The 18,360-nt window shown below is 44.8% G+C and overlaps 1 long non-coding RNA gene across 1 annotated transcript in view; it reads right to left on the bottom strand.

Moving 5' to 3' along the window:
• LOC126428267 (uncharacterized) overlaps nucleotides 1–17,956 on the bottom strand; it is a 75,722-nt gene extending 57,766 nt beyond the window's left edge. The window contains exon 1 of the long non-coding RNA XR_007576806.1: nucleotides 17,673–17,956. This is a non-coding gene — a long non-coding RNA (uncharacterized LOC126428267). The remainder of the gene's footprint in view (nucleotides 1–17,672) is intronic.
• Between the last annotated feature and the right edge of the window lie 404 nt (nucleotides 17,957–18,360).

The following is an 18,360-nucleotide window of genomic DNA, read 5'->3' as shown; positions in this document are numbered from 1 at the left end:
TATGCCAACCCGTTGTGCGGCCTGTTTACTTGTGCATGGTGATCATATCCCATATTGATGTCGGGATACATGCTCTATAAACAGTGGCGCTTTGTAGCACGTGTGTTTCGGGACGGTTTTCTCAACTAATCACCAATATCGTGTGCTTACAGATCTGTGTCGTGCGTGTTCGTTACGTCCCTATGCTATTAGCGCCAGTTTCTGTAGTGCCACGATGTGTGACATCATTCTGCAATTACCCTTAATTTATGAGCATGAGTGTAGTAGATCCCTAAGGTCATTCTTAACTGATAGGTGCCACCATGTGCGCAACGGATTAATGTGGCATTCGTATGTTTCCGATGTGCGTACCGTAAATGCCGAAATGTCAACTATGGCGACGTTAGTATCAAATGCATCCAAACAAGAGCAGCGTACTGTTACTCTTTCTTTGGTTGAAGAAGAACAAACACATCTAGAGATCCGTCGGAGAATGGGACAGCATGTCTGTCGAATGCTGCAACAAGGGGCGCTGCCTCCTCATTGTAATACCACTTCCTTGGACGAGAAATAAAAATCAAAAATCAGCTCCCAATACCTCAGATTTTCCTCCAATTCCGAAATTCCCAGAAAAGTGAATAAACGGACGAAGTTCCATTTATCACTATTATTAGGACAATAACAAGTAATTAAATCAGGAATAAGACTGGACAATTTAGCAATCTGCGAAAGAAAGATTAAATTTCAGTAAAATTAAAATGAGAATCATAATAAATCGCAAAATTAGCACAAATTAACATTAGCAAAGTAGAACCAACGATCCCAAAGAATACTCCGTGTGAATACTCTTTCGGAATCGTGAGTAATGACTACGTATAATTCAATGCATTGTCACTACGGTACAAGAGTTAGCCGAAGCAGGTCATATATTTGAACGCTCGTACATGTAGGCGCGCTTAGATTGTTTTTGAGATTGAATAATTGCGATCTATCATGGCGCAGTAATACGATCTTCTGACTTCAAATATCACGGCATTAGAATTCGAACGGAGGACTTTTACCTACTAGAATAAAGTGAATTCTTAGCTAGATAATTGAACTAAACATTACTTAGACAGTGATTTAGGCAACGAACACTGATATTGTGCAATAAAACACCCTCTCGTGCCAATTCGTGCATTTGTGATTTAAAATTCTATCAAATTATTGACATGAAACTCCCCAGTAATAATTACACGCAGCGATAATATTTGACTGTAGCGCTCGGCGCTTGTGTAGAATCTTTGACTCAAATAACAAGCCCACTGTTACGATTTCTTAGATACTTGAAATTACGACCAGCTTGTAGGGAGGGAATTTGTTCTGAATGTGACTATATTGGTCTTATCATTAATATTTCATCATTAATCAGTTAAACATCGATTACGAACGATTAATTACGATTATTGGTGAAGTAAATATCTCACGCACGTCGACATTTCAGTTCAGCCCTGCTATTTTGTGCAACGTCGTCTTCGTAACTTGATAACAATCTCAACACTCTACCGACTGTCGCTGAGTTTTAGCAGAGGCCAAGTACAAATCTAACCAAATCATCAAGAAGAAGAGCCGTTACATCATGACAACGCTCGTCCCCATATCACAAATATTGTAGTGCGGAAGTTACGCCAACTCAAGTGCTCGAGCTCCTGCCGTGTAGTTCTGATCTCTTTACATGCGGTTTTCATGCCTGCCTTCCCCCAAAAATGGGGCCTGAAGAGTAGACGATTCCTGTTGCACGAGGGTGTGTAGCAGCCATTTATGGACTGCTTCACGCAGCAGGACACAGTCTTTTACCAAACGGGTATCTTCAACATTGAAACTTCCCGGCAGATTAAAACAGTGTGCCGGACTGAGAACTTTGCCTTTCGCGGGCAAGTGCTCCACCATCTGACCTATCCAAGCACGACTCAGGCCCTGTCCTCCTCATTCTGGTATCTTCAACATTGTGCGTCGGTGGGATGTTTGCCTCAGTGGTCACGGCGATTTTGCCTGACTGACGTACCGATTCTGGACTGTATGGCCTTCGTACGGAAACTTGTTGATCGCCCCTTATAATTTCTGCAGAACGGGTCCTCGGAAACTTTTCACCGTCTCTGCTCATTTAATTCCAATTTTGAAGTGGAAGGTCTGAAAACTGGCGTCAGCCTTTATTAATCTACTTCGGCAAACTATGAACGAGAGAAAGAGACAGAGAGAGAAAGAGACAGAGAGAGAAAGAGACAGAGAGAGAAAGAGACAGAGACAGAGAGAGAAAGAGACAGAGAGAGAAAGAGACAGAGAGAGAAAGAGACAGAGAGAGAGAGAGAGAGAGAGAGAGCGCTGATAAGCACGAAAGAGGCTGGCGGTTACTGATGCAGGTTTTTCAAATTTTATGTAGAAAGTACAAATTACTCAAGAAACTTCAACTTTTATCCTGTTTTTCGAGCTAGAAGTAGCATTCTGCGAGGGGCGTTTGAAAATTCCGTGCAAAGTCCGAGAGATGGCACCACCGGCGCGTATCTAGGTCATGTTTAGTTAGTAGCATCTTTGATAAGAACCAAGTTTCAGCCATATTGATCTATTTCTTTTTGTTTGGCATTCGTGTGAATCAAGGAAGTCGACTAATTGTCAAAAAAATGGACGAAAAAGAATTTCGTGTAGTGATTAAACATTACTTTATGAAAGGCAAAACCGCATCAGGGGACTAAAGAGAAGCTTGATAAACATTACGGTGACTCTGCACCTTTGATTAAAACAGTTTATAAGTGGTTTCAAAATTTTCGCAGTGGCCAGATGGGTACAAGTGATGATGAACGTTCTGGACGCCCTGTGGAGGTTGCGAAGCCAGAAATCATTGATAAAATCCATGATATGGTGATGGATGAAAGAAGAGTTAAGGTGTGTGAGATTTCTAGTGCTGTGGGCATCTCGAATGAACGGGTTTATAATATTTTGCATAAACATTTGGACATGAGAGGTATCCGCAAATTGGTTCCGCGATTCCTCACGCTTGACCAAAAACGGAATCTTGCGAAGTGCTGCAAGGATGGTTTGCAACTGTTCAGGAAGAATCTGCAGGGCTTTAACCGTCGTTTCGTCACTGTGGATGAAACATGGATACATTACTATACTCCTGAGACCAAATAACAAGCGAGAATCTGCAGCAAAAAATGCGAAGACCATTCCTTCGGCAGGAAAGGTTATGGAGATTCTTTTGGGATTCGCAAGGGATAATCCTCATCGACTATCTGGAAAATGGTAAAACTATTACAGGTGAATATTATTCATCGTTATTGGACAGTTTGAAAACCGAGATGCGAGAAAAACGCCTGTGATTGGACCGCAAAACGTCCTTTTTCCATCACGACAATGCACCAGCACACACCTCAGCATGTGTGGTCGCAAAAGTAATGGAAATAGGATTCGAACTCGTTTCCCATCCCCCCTATTCCAAACCCAAACTATATTCGTCCCGTATTTGGTAATAGCAAAGGCACTTAGTGACTCCCAAGAATCTTTAAACATAATTTAAAACCTATTCCAAACTGTTTCTCGCTGAAGTGCTTAATGGCAATATTTAATATTTCATATACGGGATGTCGATTCTTTAAAGAATCAGGTTTTATTAGTATCGGACGAATAACAGTGTAGTACGTTGGGAACAGGAGCTGATGTTGGCACATCTATTCAGTCTGGAAGCTGATGACAAAAACTAAAAAAAGAAGAGGAGGAAAAAAGTGACGTTGAAATACTAAAGGTTATTTACTACGCTTCATTTCGTTCTGTTGTGTTCGGTAGCATCATATTCTTAAGCTATAAAAGGACAATCAAAAACGATCTCGGGCCGGCCGCTGTGGCCGTGCGGTTCTAGGCGCTACAGTCTGGGACCGCGTGACCGCTACGGTCGCAGGTTCGAGTCCTGCATCGGGCATGGATGTATGTGATGTCCGTAGGTTAGTTAGGTTTAAGTAGTTCTAAGTTCTAGGGGACTTATGACCTCAGATGTTAAGTCCCATAGTGCTCAGAGCCATTTGAACCATTTGAACCAAAAACGATCTCGCAATTGTTCAAGCTTTTCACAATGTAAAGAGTGCAGCAGTCGTGCATACCCTTCCTGCCGGGATTTGTTGTTAATAATACGGTGACGTTCAAAAGTAGAATTATTACGGATTGTCTGCGAAAGATAACAATTCCACGCCGGCCCCCGTGGCCGAGCGGTTCTAGACGCTTCTGTCTGGAACCGCGCTGCTGCTACGGTCTCAGGTTCCAATCTTGCCTTGGGCATGGATGTATGTGATGTACTTAGGTTAGGTTTAAGTAGTTCTAAGTCTAGGGGACTGATGACCTCATATGTTAAGTCCCATAGTGCTTAGAGCCGTTTGAACCATTTGACAGTTTCACAAAACTGGAACACCCTCTTTCACAACAACTGCGGCGAACAAGATGGATAGAAATAGAGAGTTATCAGCATCCTGTGTGTAATGTGCGAGGTATTCACTAGGGAAACAAAATTGATCGCTCAAAGGAACACTTACTAGCAACACTGATGCGTACATACGAGGACAATAAAGCACAGGAAAGTGTAGAGTCCAGAATTTCGTAACATGGATCTAAGAAGGAGGCGGATGTGGTGCTGATCTGTGAAATAGCACTACATCGTTTACTCAATGTATGGTGGGCTGAAAAAACTAACTGCACTCTGACATCAATTGCTACAACTCTGTTCAGAAATTTCAATAAATTTCAATAATTTCATCTCCGAAAGAACAGATACCATCTTAGTAAATGTATAGTTACGGCTCACCGGCCGCTTGACCTTCTTCTTCTTCTGTGTGAATGCACAAACAGTGCCCGAACTCTTACGGGAATCGGCAACGCGCCGCAATTAAAGAGTATAATGGGCGGGGGCACTACGAATGTAGTGCGGGACAATACGTTGAGAATGTGGGTTTCGCGGGAAGCGTGCCAGAGATAAATCGCTGCAGTCGTGCTATCCTCTGTGTCCTCAGTGGCTCAGATGGATAGAGCGTCTGCCATGTCAGCAGGAGATCCCGGGTTCGAGTCCCGTCGGGGCACACATTTTCATCTGTCCCCGTTGACGTATGTCAACGCCTGTAAGCAGCCAAGGTTGTTCATTTCATTGTAAAAACATTCCTTGCATCTTATTTTCGGTTCAGCAAATCGTAATACTAGTTTAGTTACCGTAGCTATGATACCTTGCTTGGATACCTGTACGGTAATTATTTATTGTTTTCCTGGAACATGTTCTCCTGTGGGTTTAAAGGAGACAGTGCTATGCTTCCAACACACCGAATATAGGCTACATAATGTCTTTAGGGTCCAGTACCAGGTAAACATGTTAACTCTTACGGAAACACTTTGTCGTCCGTCTATTGAAAATCCTTCTTCTCTAAACTGGATGCACGTATGAAGTTGTAATTTATCTTACAGTCTAAGAGGTTGTAAAAAGTTAAGGTTCTAAGTCAATGTAATAAGAAGATACGGCCACATACACTCCTGGAAATGGAAAAAAGAACACATTGACACCGGTGTGTCAGACCCACCATACTTGCTCCGGACACTGCGAGAGGGCTGTACAAGCAATGATCACACGCACGGCACAGCGGACACACCAGGAACCGCGGTGTTGGCCGTCGAATGGCGCTAGCTGCGCAGCATTTGTGCACCGCCGCCGTCAGTGTCAGCCAGTTTGCCGTGGCATACGGAGCTCCATCGCAGTCTTTAACACTGGTAGCTTACCACGACAGCGTGGACGTGAACCGTATGTGCAGTTGACGGACTTTGAGCGAGGGCGTATAGTGGGCATGCGGGAGGCCGGGTGGACGTACCGCCGAATTGCTCAACACGTGGGGCGTGAGGTCTCCACAGTACATCGATGTTGTCGCCAGTGGTCGGCGGAAGGTGCACGTGCCGTCGACCTGGGACCGGACCGCAGCGACGCACGGATGCACGCCAAGACCGTAGGATGCTACGCAGTGCCGTAGGGGACCGCACCGCCACTTCCCAGCAAATTAGGGACACTGTTGCTCCTGGGGTATCGGCGAGGACCATTCGCAACCGTCTCCATGAAGCTGGGCTACGGTCCCGCACACCGTTAGGCCGTCTTCCGCTCACGCCCCAACATCGTGCAGCCCGCCTCCAGTGGTGTCGTGACAGGCGTGAATGGAGGGACGAATGGAGACGTGTCGTCTTCAGCGATGAGAGTCGCTTCTGCCTTGGTGCCAATGATGGTCGTATGCGTGTTTGGCGCCGTGCAGGTGAGCGCCACAATCAGGACTGCATACGACAGAGGCACACAGGGCCAACACCCGGCATCATGGTGTGGGGAGCGATCTCCTACACTGGCCGTACACCACTGGTGATCGTCGAGGGGACCCTGAATAGTGCCCGGTACATCCAAGCCGTCATCGAACCCATCGTTCTACCATTCCTAGACCGGCAAGGGAACTTGCTGTTCCAACAGGACAATGCACGTCCGCATGTATCCCGTGCCACCCAACGTGCTCTAGAAGGTGTAAGTCAACTACCCTGGCCAGCAAGATCTCCGGATCTGTCCCCCATTGAGCATGTTTGGGACTGGATGAAGCGTCGTCTCACGCGGTCTGCACGTCCAGCACGAACGCTGGTCCAACTGAGGCGCCAGGTGGAAATGGCATGGCAAGCCGTTCCACAGGACTACATCCAGCATCTCTACGATCGTCTCCATGGGAGAATAGCAGCCTGCATTGCTGCGAAAGGTGGATATACACTGTACTAGTGCCGACATTGTGCATGCTCTGTTGCCTGTGTCTATGTGCCTGTGGTTCTGTCAGTGTGATCATGTGATGTATCTGACCCCAGGAATGTGTCAATAAAGTTTCCCCTTCCTGGGACAATGAATTCACGGTGTTCTTATTTCAATTTCCAGGAGTGTATGTCACATTTTGACACTCGTCAAATTTCGATTCTACTTATAAGTTTCAATGAGTCAGTTCGCAAGTAGCAAGGATTCACAGTACAAATAAAGGAAAAGGATCCGAAAATTTTTAAGCTGTAATTATATGACACCAAAAAAAAAATTCTTTGTTCTTTGTTGTCATACTTCAAACTTGAGGTTAAAACATTCTCGAAAGACTTCCAATCCGTGGGACTGGTATATTGCCAGTATCATTATCGAGAACAGGAAAAAGTCGTCGAGGTCGTCGCTTTTCATAATTGATGACCTGTCTATAATCACTGAAGAGCCAAAGAAACTGATACATCTTTCTAATATAATGTAGGGTCCCCGCGTGCACGCAGAGGTGCAGCAACACGACGTGGCATGTACTTGACTAATGTCTGAAGTAGTGCTGGAGTGAATTGACACCATGAATCCTGCAGGACTGTCCGTAAATCCGTAAGAATGCGAGGGGGCGGAGATCTCTTCCGAACAGCACGTTGCAAGGTATCCACATATGTTCACGTCTGGGGAGTTTGTTGGCCAGCGAAAGTGTTTAAACTTAGAAGAGTGTTCCAGGAGCCACACTGTTGTCTCAATTGTGGACTTGTGGGGTGTCGTATTGTCCTGCTGGCATTTCCAAAGTCCTTCGGAATGTACAATGGACATGAATCAAACAGGAATGCGCGATGTACATGAATCAGACAGGATGCTTACGTACGTGTCACCAGTCAGTGTCGTATTTAGACGTGTCGAGGGGGGGGGGGGGGAAATTGGTGGGTCTCGTATCACTCCAACCACACACACAACCCCCACACCATTACAGAGCCTCCACCAGATTGAACAGTCTCCGGCTGACATCCAGGATCCATATGTTCAAGAGGTTGTCTCCATACCCGTACACGCCCGTCTGCTCGATGCAATTTGAAACGAGACTCGTCCGACCAGGCAACATGTTACCAGTCATCAACAGTCCAATGTCGGTGTTGACGGGCTCAGGTGAGGCGTAAAGCTTTGTGTCGTGCAGTCATCAAGGGTACACGAGCGGGCCTTCGGCTCCGAAAGCCCGTATCGCTGATCTTTCGTTGAATATTTCGCACCCTGAAACTTATTGATGGCCCAGCATTGAAATCTACAGGAATTTTGCGGAAGGGCTTCACTTCTGTCACGTCGACCGAGTCTCTCTAGTCGTCATTGGCCCTGTTCTTGCAGGATGTTATTCCGGCCGAAGCGAAGTCGGAGATCTAGCGGTTTCCTGATATTAACGGTACACTCGTGAAATGGTCGTACGGGAAAAATCCTCACTTTATCGCCACCTCGGAGATGCTGTGAGCCATCTCTCGTGCACCGACTATAACACTACGTTCAAATACATTTAAATCTTGAAAATCTGACATTGTCGTCTTAATAGGCGCTGCTGACCGCTGCGCCGTATTCTGTCTATTTACAACACTCTGTATTCGAATACTCATGCCTATACCAGTTTCTTTGGCTCCTCAGTGTATATCATTGTACGGCACCCACAGTGCGCGAATCCTACTCACACCTGGCCAGATTTTTGATTGCGTGTTTTTTTCACCTCTAATAATACAGAGATGATTTATAACAGTATGACGAGCTGCCTAGTAGCTGGGCGGTGCACCTTTGGAACGACTGTGTCGCACGGGTTCGACAAGTGTTTGGTAGGTTTCCGAAGATATGACGTGCCAGATGTCTACGCACAGGTAGGAAAATTCACGCAAATTATGACCTGGTGGTTTGTGGGCACACTGCTGGTGCCCGATAGCGTAGCAGATGGGTTCCATAAGTGTCAGTTCAGAATTTAATGACCCGACATTGTTGTTTCACTATCATGCTTCTGAAATCGCAGTATTAGAATTCCGTCCTAGTGACACGAACACTTACTCTGGTGGAATATCCTATCGCTGACGGGGAAAATATCAAGCGATCAAGGGATGCAGGTGGTCTACGGCTGTCATTGGGCCTTCCTCCGCCCCCCGTCGCTGAATGGTCAGCGCGACAGAACGTTAATCCTAAGGGTCCGAGTTTGATTCCTGGCTGGGTCACAGATTTTCTCCGCTCAGAGATTGGGTGTTGTGTTGTCCTAATCATAATCATCATCATCATCATCTTTTCATGCCCATCGACGCATAGGTCGCCGAAGTGGCGTCAAATCGAAAGACTTGCAGCAGGCAAACGGTCTACCCGACGGCGTTTATTTTGATTGGGCCTTCGATCACTACCGCAGGTTCCATGGCAGCCCAGGTGAATGTCCGCCATAGCGTAATACTGCCCGTATTGGGCTGCGTTTGAGATAGAAGTTTCTAGCAGCAGTTCACCTGGATGGCGTCGTATCCGGATATTGCTATCGACCTGGTGCGACAAGAATGCACGTGGGACATTCACCTGGGCTTCCGTCGAACCTGTCGTACTAATCGAAGGCACAGTGACGACTACGAACTCTAACGTTTTTGAGTACCAGCCGCATCCTTTCTGGCTTGATGTAGATGGATACAGCGTGCCTTACACAGAATTTCTGTTTGGTGTGATGAATGGCAGCTTGCTCTAACTTTCGAAAAATGAAAGTTAATGTGCCTGAGTATGAAAAACAATCCTATAAAATTCGAATGCAGAATTAATGGTGTGCTGTCTGACACGACCACCCCTATTAAACATCTAAGCGTAAGGTTTCAGAGTGGTATAAAATTAAAATGGAATGAGAGCACAAGTACGGTAGTAGCGAAAACGAATGGTTGACTTTAGCTTCCTGGGAAATGAACCGTGGGAGGGGAGCAAGGGGGAAACAAATAGTAGCACTAAAATTTTTTCTTTAACAGGGTGGCTTTATTGCAGTGGACAATGAAATTTAAATAACAACTCTCCACAACTATCGCTTCACAGGTAAGATATTAAATTTATGATAGTTAAAATTTAAAAAAAACTTTCAACAAATATCCCTTAATGCCTTTAGTAAAACAATAAGTGACAGGCCTAACGAGAAAGTGCAATCCACTCCAACCTTTCCACAGATCTTGCACACAAGTTGCACAATTTAACCCCAAGGGTTTGCCAAGATAAAATTTCCCCAAAACGTAAAACATACATCACTACACTAAAATGCTGCATCAGTTATCAACATAAAAGTTCACAAGGAGCCCAAGGCTAGATTTTAACATTTCTGACATCGCAGCAGTAGGCAAGATAAAATTAACTCAGTTAACAAAATACAATTACACCAAAACTCAAATTCAAGTTAAAATGTAACACACACGGCGACAACCGCCAGCTTACAATAGTTCAAAAACATTATTCAATCTCATAGGAGCGCAGATTTCATTACCAAGGGGAGTGTGCGAACCAACTTCAAGCAACTATAACATGGCATAGACCAAATTACAGATTCGGCAGAGCGACCGCTACGGTCGCAGGTTCGAATCCTGCCTCGGGCATGGATGTGTGTGATGTCCTTAGTTTAGTTAGGTTTACTTAGTTCTAAGTTCTAGGCGACTGATGACCTCAGAAGTTAAGTCGCATAGTGCTCTGAGCCATTTGAACAGATTCGGCAGTTTATGCAGAGAAGTCGGCAAGAAACGGTAAACATGTCAGGAAACGATCACCGTCGCCCACATACACACTCGCGCACAGGCCAGCAAAAACCCCATACAAACACACAGAATCCCATAAATTCCAAAACGTAATTTAATCAATTATCCCCCAAAACCCCGGAACTTGGTACAAGCGAAATTACAGGCCACAGGATCCAAAGACACTCTGCAGAAGGTTAAGGAGAGAAAAGGTTAAACAAGGTTCTGCAACGGCACAATAAAACGCCAAGAAAAACACACTAAGTAAGGTACATCACCCCACAGAATGGGAATGTGTAGCTCATATGCAAATGAGATCGCATACATAACACTTGTTCAGCCCATTTTTGTGTAGTGCTCTACTTCTTGGGATACCCACCAAGTCGAATTAAAAGAAGACATCTTAGGAATTCAGATGCGTGTTGCCAGACTTGTTACTGACAGGTTCGATCAACGCGCCAGTATTATTGAGATGGATCATGAACTCAGACGGGAATCCCTGGATGTTAGATGACGTTCTTTTCGTGAAACATTATTGACAAAAATTGGGCAGTTTTGGAAATCATCCTTATGCAAACACAAATAGTTTATTTTTATATTTACCCAGATATGTTTAGACACCAATGTGTCATCTTCTGTGGGTCAAATTTTTATTCCTGTAAAGTACAATATCACATTTGTAATAATGTAACTGTTGTAGGCCTAAGAATTACAATACTTGCAATTTGCTTCGTTTTGTTTGGACACTCGCCTTAAATTACATGGATAACTGAACTGTATGATTATACATCGATTTTAGCGCTCGTTTTCGGCGATTTTTTTTTTGACAGCATGTAATCTGCAAACTAGCCATGAAGAAAATTATTGCGTATTTGTGGACATCTGTTTCGAGGGTAGAGGTTACGTACATTTCTGTACTTACATTTTCCGTCCTGTTTCGTGTCACTGGTTGGTGTCTCAATCAACTGCTGTTTAGCGCATTGCTTTCACTCAGTTTATCACAAATTTACGCTCACTACTTCACCTCACATGCACTTACACAAAATGTGGCGAAATGAGATCTGAGCAGACACTTCTGACAACACACTGAATTGTGTTTGCATAAGGCCAATTTCCAAAACCACCCAGTTTTTAAATCCCAAACACGGAAGAAAGAAATGAGGAGCTTCAAACCTTACTAAAATGATTGACAAACTTTGGAAAGCAGACACTTGTAGCTGATTGCAGAATTATTCTGAAGCCGCCAAAGTTGATTCAGCTGCCCCTACGTGTGGGCTTTATGCAACCCGCAAAGCGCAAGCTATTACTCGTACAGAAAGAATGAACATTACGTTATTATAAGAAATGTAATGTAGTTAAATTTTGGGCTAGGATGCGTTTTCGCTGGAGGCTACGGTTTTCGATTTATTCAAGAGTGCCGCGTTTGAAGGTCACCTTCGTACATTTTCCTTGAATAATTAGGAAACCGTCACCTCTAGCGAAAACGTATGGCAGTACAAAACTTCACTACATTAAATTTCCTACTAAAAGGTCTACATCTACATCTACATCTATACTCCGCAAGCCACCTGACGGTGTATGGCGGAGGGTACCTTGAGTACCTCTATCGGTTTTCCCTTCTATTCCAGTCTCGTATTGTTCGTGGAAAGAAGGATTGTCGGTATGCCTCTGTGTGGGCTCTAATCTCTCTGATTTTATCCTCATGTTCTCTTCGCGAGATATACGTAATAGGCGGCAATATATTGCATGACTCCTCGGTGAGGGTATGTTCTCGAAACTTCAACAAAAGCCCGTACCGAGCTACTGAGCGTCTCTCCTGCAGAGTCTTCCACTGGAGTTTATCTATCATCTCCGTAACGCTTTCACGATTACTAAATGATCCTGTAACGAAGCGCGCTGCTCTCCGTTGGATCTTCTCTATCTCTTCTATCAACCCTATCTGGTACGGATCCCACACCGGTGAGCAGTATTCAAGCAGTTCCTATTTTCCTGTAGGACAAATAGTTTGGACATAGTGAGCAAGAGAATAGGAAAGTCTTCTACATGGTATTTGAAGGTGTTACGGGTTGCATATAAACTGAATCACACATTAGGCAGTCGTTATCCGCCGCTCCATCCAAGAGTAGGATGAGAAAGGAAATGACAAGTACTGGTACAAGGTTCCCTCCGCAGTGCACCATACCGTGTCGTCCAGAGTATATATGTAAATATACACTCCTGGAAATGGGAAAAAGAACACATTGACACCGGTGTGTCAGACCTACCATACTTGCTCCGGACACTGCGAGAGGGCTGTACAAGCAATGATCACACGCACGGCACAGCGGACACACCAGGAACCGCGGTGTTGGCCGTCGAATGGCGCTAGCTGCGCAGCATTTGTGCACCGCCGCCGTCAGTGTCAGCCAGTTTGCCGTGGCATACGGAGCTCCGTCGCAGTCTTTAACACTGGTAGCATGCCGCGACAGCGTGGACGTGAACCGTATGTGCAGTTGACGGACTTTGAGCGAGGGCGTATAGTGGGCATGCGGGAGGCCGGGTGGACGTACCGCCGAATTACTCAACACGTGGGGCGTGAGGTCTCCACAGTACATCGATGTTGTCGCCAGTGGTCGGCGGAAGGTGCACGTGCCCGTCGACCTGGGACCGGACCGCAGCGACGCACGGATGCACGCCAAGACCGTAGGATCCTACGCAGTGCCGTAGGGGACCGCACCGCCACTTCCCAGCAAATTAGGAACACTGTTGCTCCTGGGGTATCGGCGAGGACCATTCGCAACCGTCTCCATGAAGCTGGGCTACGGTCCCGCACACCGTTAGGCCGTCTTCCGCTCACGCCCCAACATCGTGCAGCCCGCCTCCAGTGGTGTGGCGACAGGCGTGAATGGAGGGACGAATGGAGACGTGTCGTCTTCAGCGATGAGAGTCGCTTCTGCCTTGGTGCCAATGATGGTCGTATGCGTGTTTGGCGCCGTGCAGATGAGCGCCACAATCAGGACTGCATACGACCGAGGCACACAGGGCCAACACCCGGCATCATGTTGTGGGGAGCGATCTCCTACACTGGCCGTACACCACTGGTGATCGTCGAGGGGACACTGAATAGTGCACGGTACATCCAAACCGTCATCGAACCCATCGTTCTACCATTCCTAGACCGGCAAGGGAGCTTGCTGTTCCAACAGGACAATGCACGTCCACATGTATCCCGTGCCGCCCAACGTGCTCTAGAAGGTGTAAGTCAACTACCCTGGCCAGCAAGATCTCCGGATCTGTCCCCCATTGAGCATGTTTGGGACTGGAAGAAGCGTCGTCTCACGCGGTCTGCACGTCCAGCACGAACGCTGGTCCAACTGAGGCGCCAGGTGGAAATGGCATGGCAAGCCGTTCCACAGGACTACAGCCAGCATCTCTACGATCGTCTCCATGGGAGAATAGCAGCCTGCATTGCTGCGAAAGGTGGATATACACTGTACTAGTGCCGACATTGTGCATGCTCTGTTGCCTGTGTCTATGTGCGTGTGGTTCTGTCAGTGTGATCATGTGATGTATCTGACCCCAGGAATGTGTCAATAAAGTTTCCCCTTCCTGGCACAATGAATTCACGGTGTTCTTATTTCAATTTCCAGGAGTGTAGATGTAGATGTCTTACCAAACTTCGATGCCATGTTCCAGCAGGTCAACTGTCCACTCCACAAGGTTAGAATCGTGCTGCAATGATTGGAGAAGCATGATAGTGGGCTCTCGTTGACGTCTTTGGCATGGATTCGCCTGATATCAACTCAGTGAGTGAAACACGCCTGGGAGACTATCGAGTGCGAATTCCAAGCTCACAGACCATCAGTCCGTATCTTAGGCGAACTGGGTGGCCTGTGGGTAGTCGCCTGGCCCCACCTACCTATGGAAATCTGCTGAGGACTTCTCGAATCCACGTCACGCAGAATCGCTGTGCTGTCCCGTTCCAAAGATGGGCCAACACCTTTTTAAGCAAGAAGTCATAATATACTGGATCATGAGTGTGTTACCGCTGATGCAGTTTCTTCGTTAGCTCAGTCTCGACAATGCGCTGGGTCATAAAATCAATCGAATCCTTTACGTCAGTCACACTGAATGAAGGGCATTTTTGCGCATTCACACTTTTTTCGCGTAAGAATCGCCGGAAAAATGACTTGCATGATATTCATGAAAATTCGTATCTACGTAATTAGTTACTGGCAAGAGACTGCCTGAACAGTAATACAAAACGATATGCGTTATCTTTATCTATAACCGCATACTGCATCATTCCTACCTATATTTATGATATTGTGTTAGTATTGCACAAAGTAAAGTTAGTCTACAATTTTATTATACTGGTTTTACATCTACGTGAAAAATACAAAAATGTTAGTACCGGTGCCTTGTACCCGCGTTTCCTGCTCGGTAGCCAGGTGCTCAAATCGTCGCTCCAACACTAATCGAAAGTAGCAAAGCACTTAAACATAACCTTTGAAAACTATCTTTTTTTCTTTTCTTCTTTTTTTCTTTGAAAACCAAGGTCGATGTACCCGTTCAGTCGACCTGATGGGGATCTCAGACACTCAAGCAATATTCAAGAATATGACGCAGGAGCGTTCTATACGCAGTCTCCTTTGTACATGAATACCTATTGTCCTCCCAATAACCCTGAATGGACACATCTAGAGACTCAGGATTCTCCTAAGCAGGATGCAGATGGTAGATATTAAGTGGTAAAGAAACCACATAGTCTGCACTTTTAGGGCGGAAAAAATCTTACTGTTCGGTATGTTAATTTCGTGTTCTGTAAGGACAAATTAACTCAGTAAAAAGGAAAATAATTGCCGAAAGCGTGTCGCCCTACAGTTGCCTATGAGTCATCTGCCGCCTACGCCATCAGACAACGAACTGACTACGCTAACAACGGCACTTTGTGGACTGCCTCTCTGACTTTCTTCATAGTTTAAAATTTTGAAATTTTAAACACTTTGAAAAGTTTGGACCACAATTTTATTATTCCAAGATACTATGTCTCCCCCCCCCCCCCCCACCAACGCTCCCCCCATGTTTTGCTACATAACATAGAAATGTAAACCAATTGCGATAGGTTCTACAAATGTGACGATGCAATTATTGTCATTTATTAATTTCGCAATAGTTTTGTAAAATGTAATCTACATGGCTGTTATTTTACTATTGGTTAAATTGATGTATGTAATTTTCAAAGTTTGCGTCTTTTATTTGGGGAGCTATTTTGATTTGAACTATTCCTATATGACATTAATTCATTTGTTCGCTGTTTCATTAAATTTTACTCTTAATAGCAGACATACAAATACACTATACTTACTTTATTTTAAATTTTAAAAACACTTTTGTAGAATTATATAGCAAATTTCCTGTACTCTTTACTGATGCAATTATTTGAATATGAAATTAATTAAACACACATTCTTGTTGACAAACAATTGCCTCATCAAACCATTACCCTGGCACCGCCAATCAATTTATTCCACTAGTATAATTTTTCATCCTTGTAGGCACATCGCATTTTCCTGTTGTTAAGGAATGTTAACTAGATACCATATAGTCATTTGGATAAGTTTCTACTGAGGTTTATACCATATTTTACTTTCCATATTATGGTTCCACTTATTGGAGAAAATGTAACATATCTTGTACTTCTATTGATACTAGTTTTGTCTCTATATTTTGTTGGAGTTGCCGAGCGGTTCTAGGCGCTGCAGTCTGGAACCGCGCGACCGCTGCGGTCACAGGTTCGAATCCTGCCTCGGGCATGGATGTGTGTGACGTCCTTAGGTTAGTTAAGTTTAAGTAGTTCTAAGTTCTAGGGGACTGATGACCTCAGAAGCTAAGTCCCATAATGCTCAGAGCCATTTGAACCATTTTTGACTCTCTATTTTTTTTACCAGGTTTAATAATGACGTAAGTCGAAAACCTTAAGGGTATACTGCAGTAATAAAACTGTGTTCAAGACATCTCAAAAATATTTAAGTGGATCCCTTGGCCGCTTTCTCTCGCAATGCTTTTATGCAAATTGTTGCAGTTTTGAAGGATACTACCTGGACATCGATTTCCTACAGCAGTGTGACGCAGTTCTCAAAAATAAATAAAAGATCTTCAAAAATTAAATCTTAAGATTTCCAGGCGCTGTTAAGTACACAATTACTGATTGGTCAACAACAATCCTTTGTACGTGCCTGTGTATAGTGATAGGTTTATAACCGCCAAGTCCGTGCTTAGATTCTCGCAAGTAGTAACTTTTTTAACTTAAGCTCTACATTCCTTGTCAAATGAAAACTTTAGTTAACAAATCCTGAATGAAAACTTGTTAATAAAAATGACATTTTTGTTTTAGTTAGTTATTACTATTCATAGGCAAAATACTAAGGAAATGGAATCAGTCCACAAAGGAGACCGCTTACAAAACATTCCTCGGACCCGTCTTAGAATACTGCTCAAGCGAGAGGAGGCCTGTAAGAAATATGACTAAAAGCGTATGTTGTATGTAAACAAAAAAGAATATACGAATGGTTCAAATGGCTCTGAGCACTATGGGACTTAACATCTAAGGTCATCAGTCCCTTAGAACTTAAAACTACTTGAACCTAACTAACCTAAGGACATCACACACATCCATGCCCGAGGCAGGATTCGAACCTGCGACCGTAGGGGTCGCGCGGTTCCAGACTGAAGCGCCTAGAACCGCTCGGTCAAAGCTGCCGGCTATACAACTGGTCAAAGGTTTGTTTGACCAAGGGGGGTGCCACTCAGATACTGAAATGGCAGACTATGCCGTGAAAGCACCGTTATAAAATTTCATTAACCACTTATAAGTGAGGAGTCTAGGAAAACACAACAATCCTCTACGAACTCTGCGGAAGATATAGCAAAGACGTCGTTAGATTAGTTACAGCGCACACATAGGCAATTACGTAACGGTTCTGGCCGCGGTCCAGGTGCGAGTGGAACGAAAAACAGCTTTAACAAGTGGTGTAATGGGAAATACCCACTGCCACACACTTCAGTTGTTTGCGTAGTATAGATGCAAACGCAGAAGAGCAGCGCGCAACAATCTTAGCTACAGAAATATTTTGAGAAAGTGAACTAGACAATATTAAAGGCAGACCCACCTCAAAAAGCTCCCACTTGCAGTAGTAAAAACTTAATCCGTCAGGATGCGCAGTGTTTAGCGAGTTGCTCGGAGAAGGTTACGCAAACGCAGTCCCATCCTAAGGGACGTATGGCTGTTGTCAACTAAATTCAAATGTCTGTAACGTGCTTTATTGTTCTTTCCATTCCTCAAGAACGGAAAGTCCGTCTGAGACCACAGCAAAGTGAGATCCGCGTGCGATAATGTTCTACCGAAATGAAGCGCAACAGGGCCAAGGCAGATAGCTTACACGCCCTTCCGCCTCGCCCGCGACGGCTAAACTAATCTTACTCGGATTGAAGCGAAGCGCTGTAGCAACTGGGCGCATGCGCAGTGAGACAGAATTTCGGTAAGCGACGCACGCGCAGAACTGACGTGACCGTCGGCTGTGACGTTTTCGTTACTCTTCTCTATACCATAACCGTACACTACGAAATATGTGAACAAAGCGTCTTACTACTGTGCATGTCGCTAAAATAATAGTCATGTGATCAACGTCTACATACATACACTCCGCAGGCGACAGTGTGGTACGGCGGAGAGCACCTTCTACCACTACTAGTATACATTTGTATCTACATCTACACAAACCACTGTGAAGTGGGTAGCAGAGGGTACATCCGACTGTATTAAGAACTCTTCCCGTTCTATTCACTAACTATGGAGCG

This window comes from Schistocerca serialis, chromosome 12 (assembly GCF_023864345.2).
Source record: "Schistocerca serialis cubense isolate TAMUIC-IGC-003099 chromosome 12, iqSchSeri2.2, whole genome shotgun sequence".
Taxonomy (NCBI): Eukaryota; Metazoa; Arthropoda; class Insecta; order Orthoptera; family Acrididae; genus Schistocerca; species Schistocerca serialis.
Note: the sequence above shows the minus strand (reverse complement) of the source record. Positions and strands in the feature narration are given on the sequence as shown.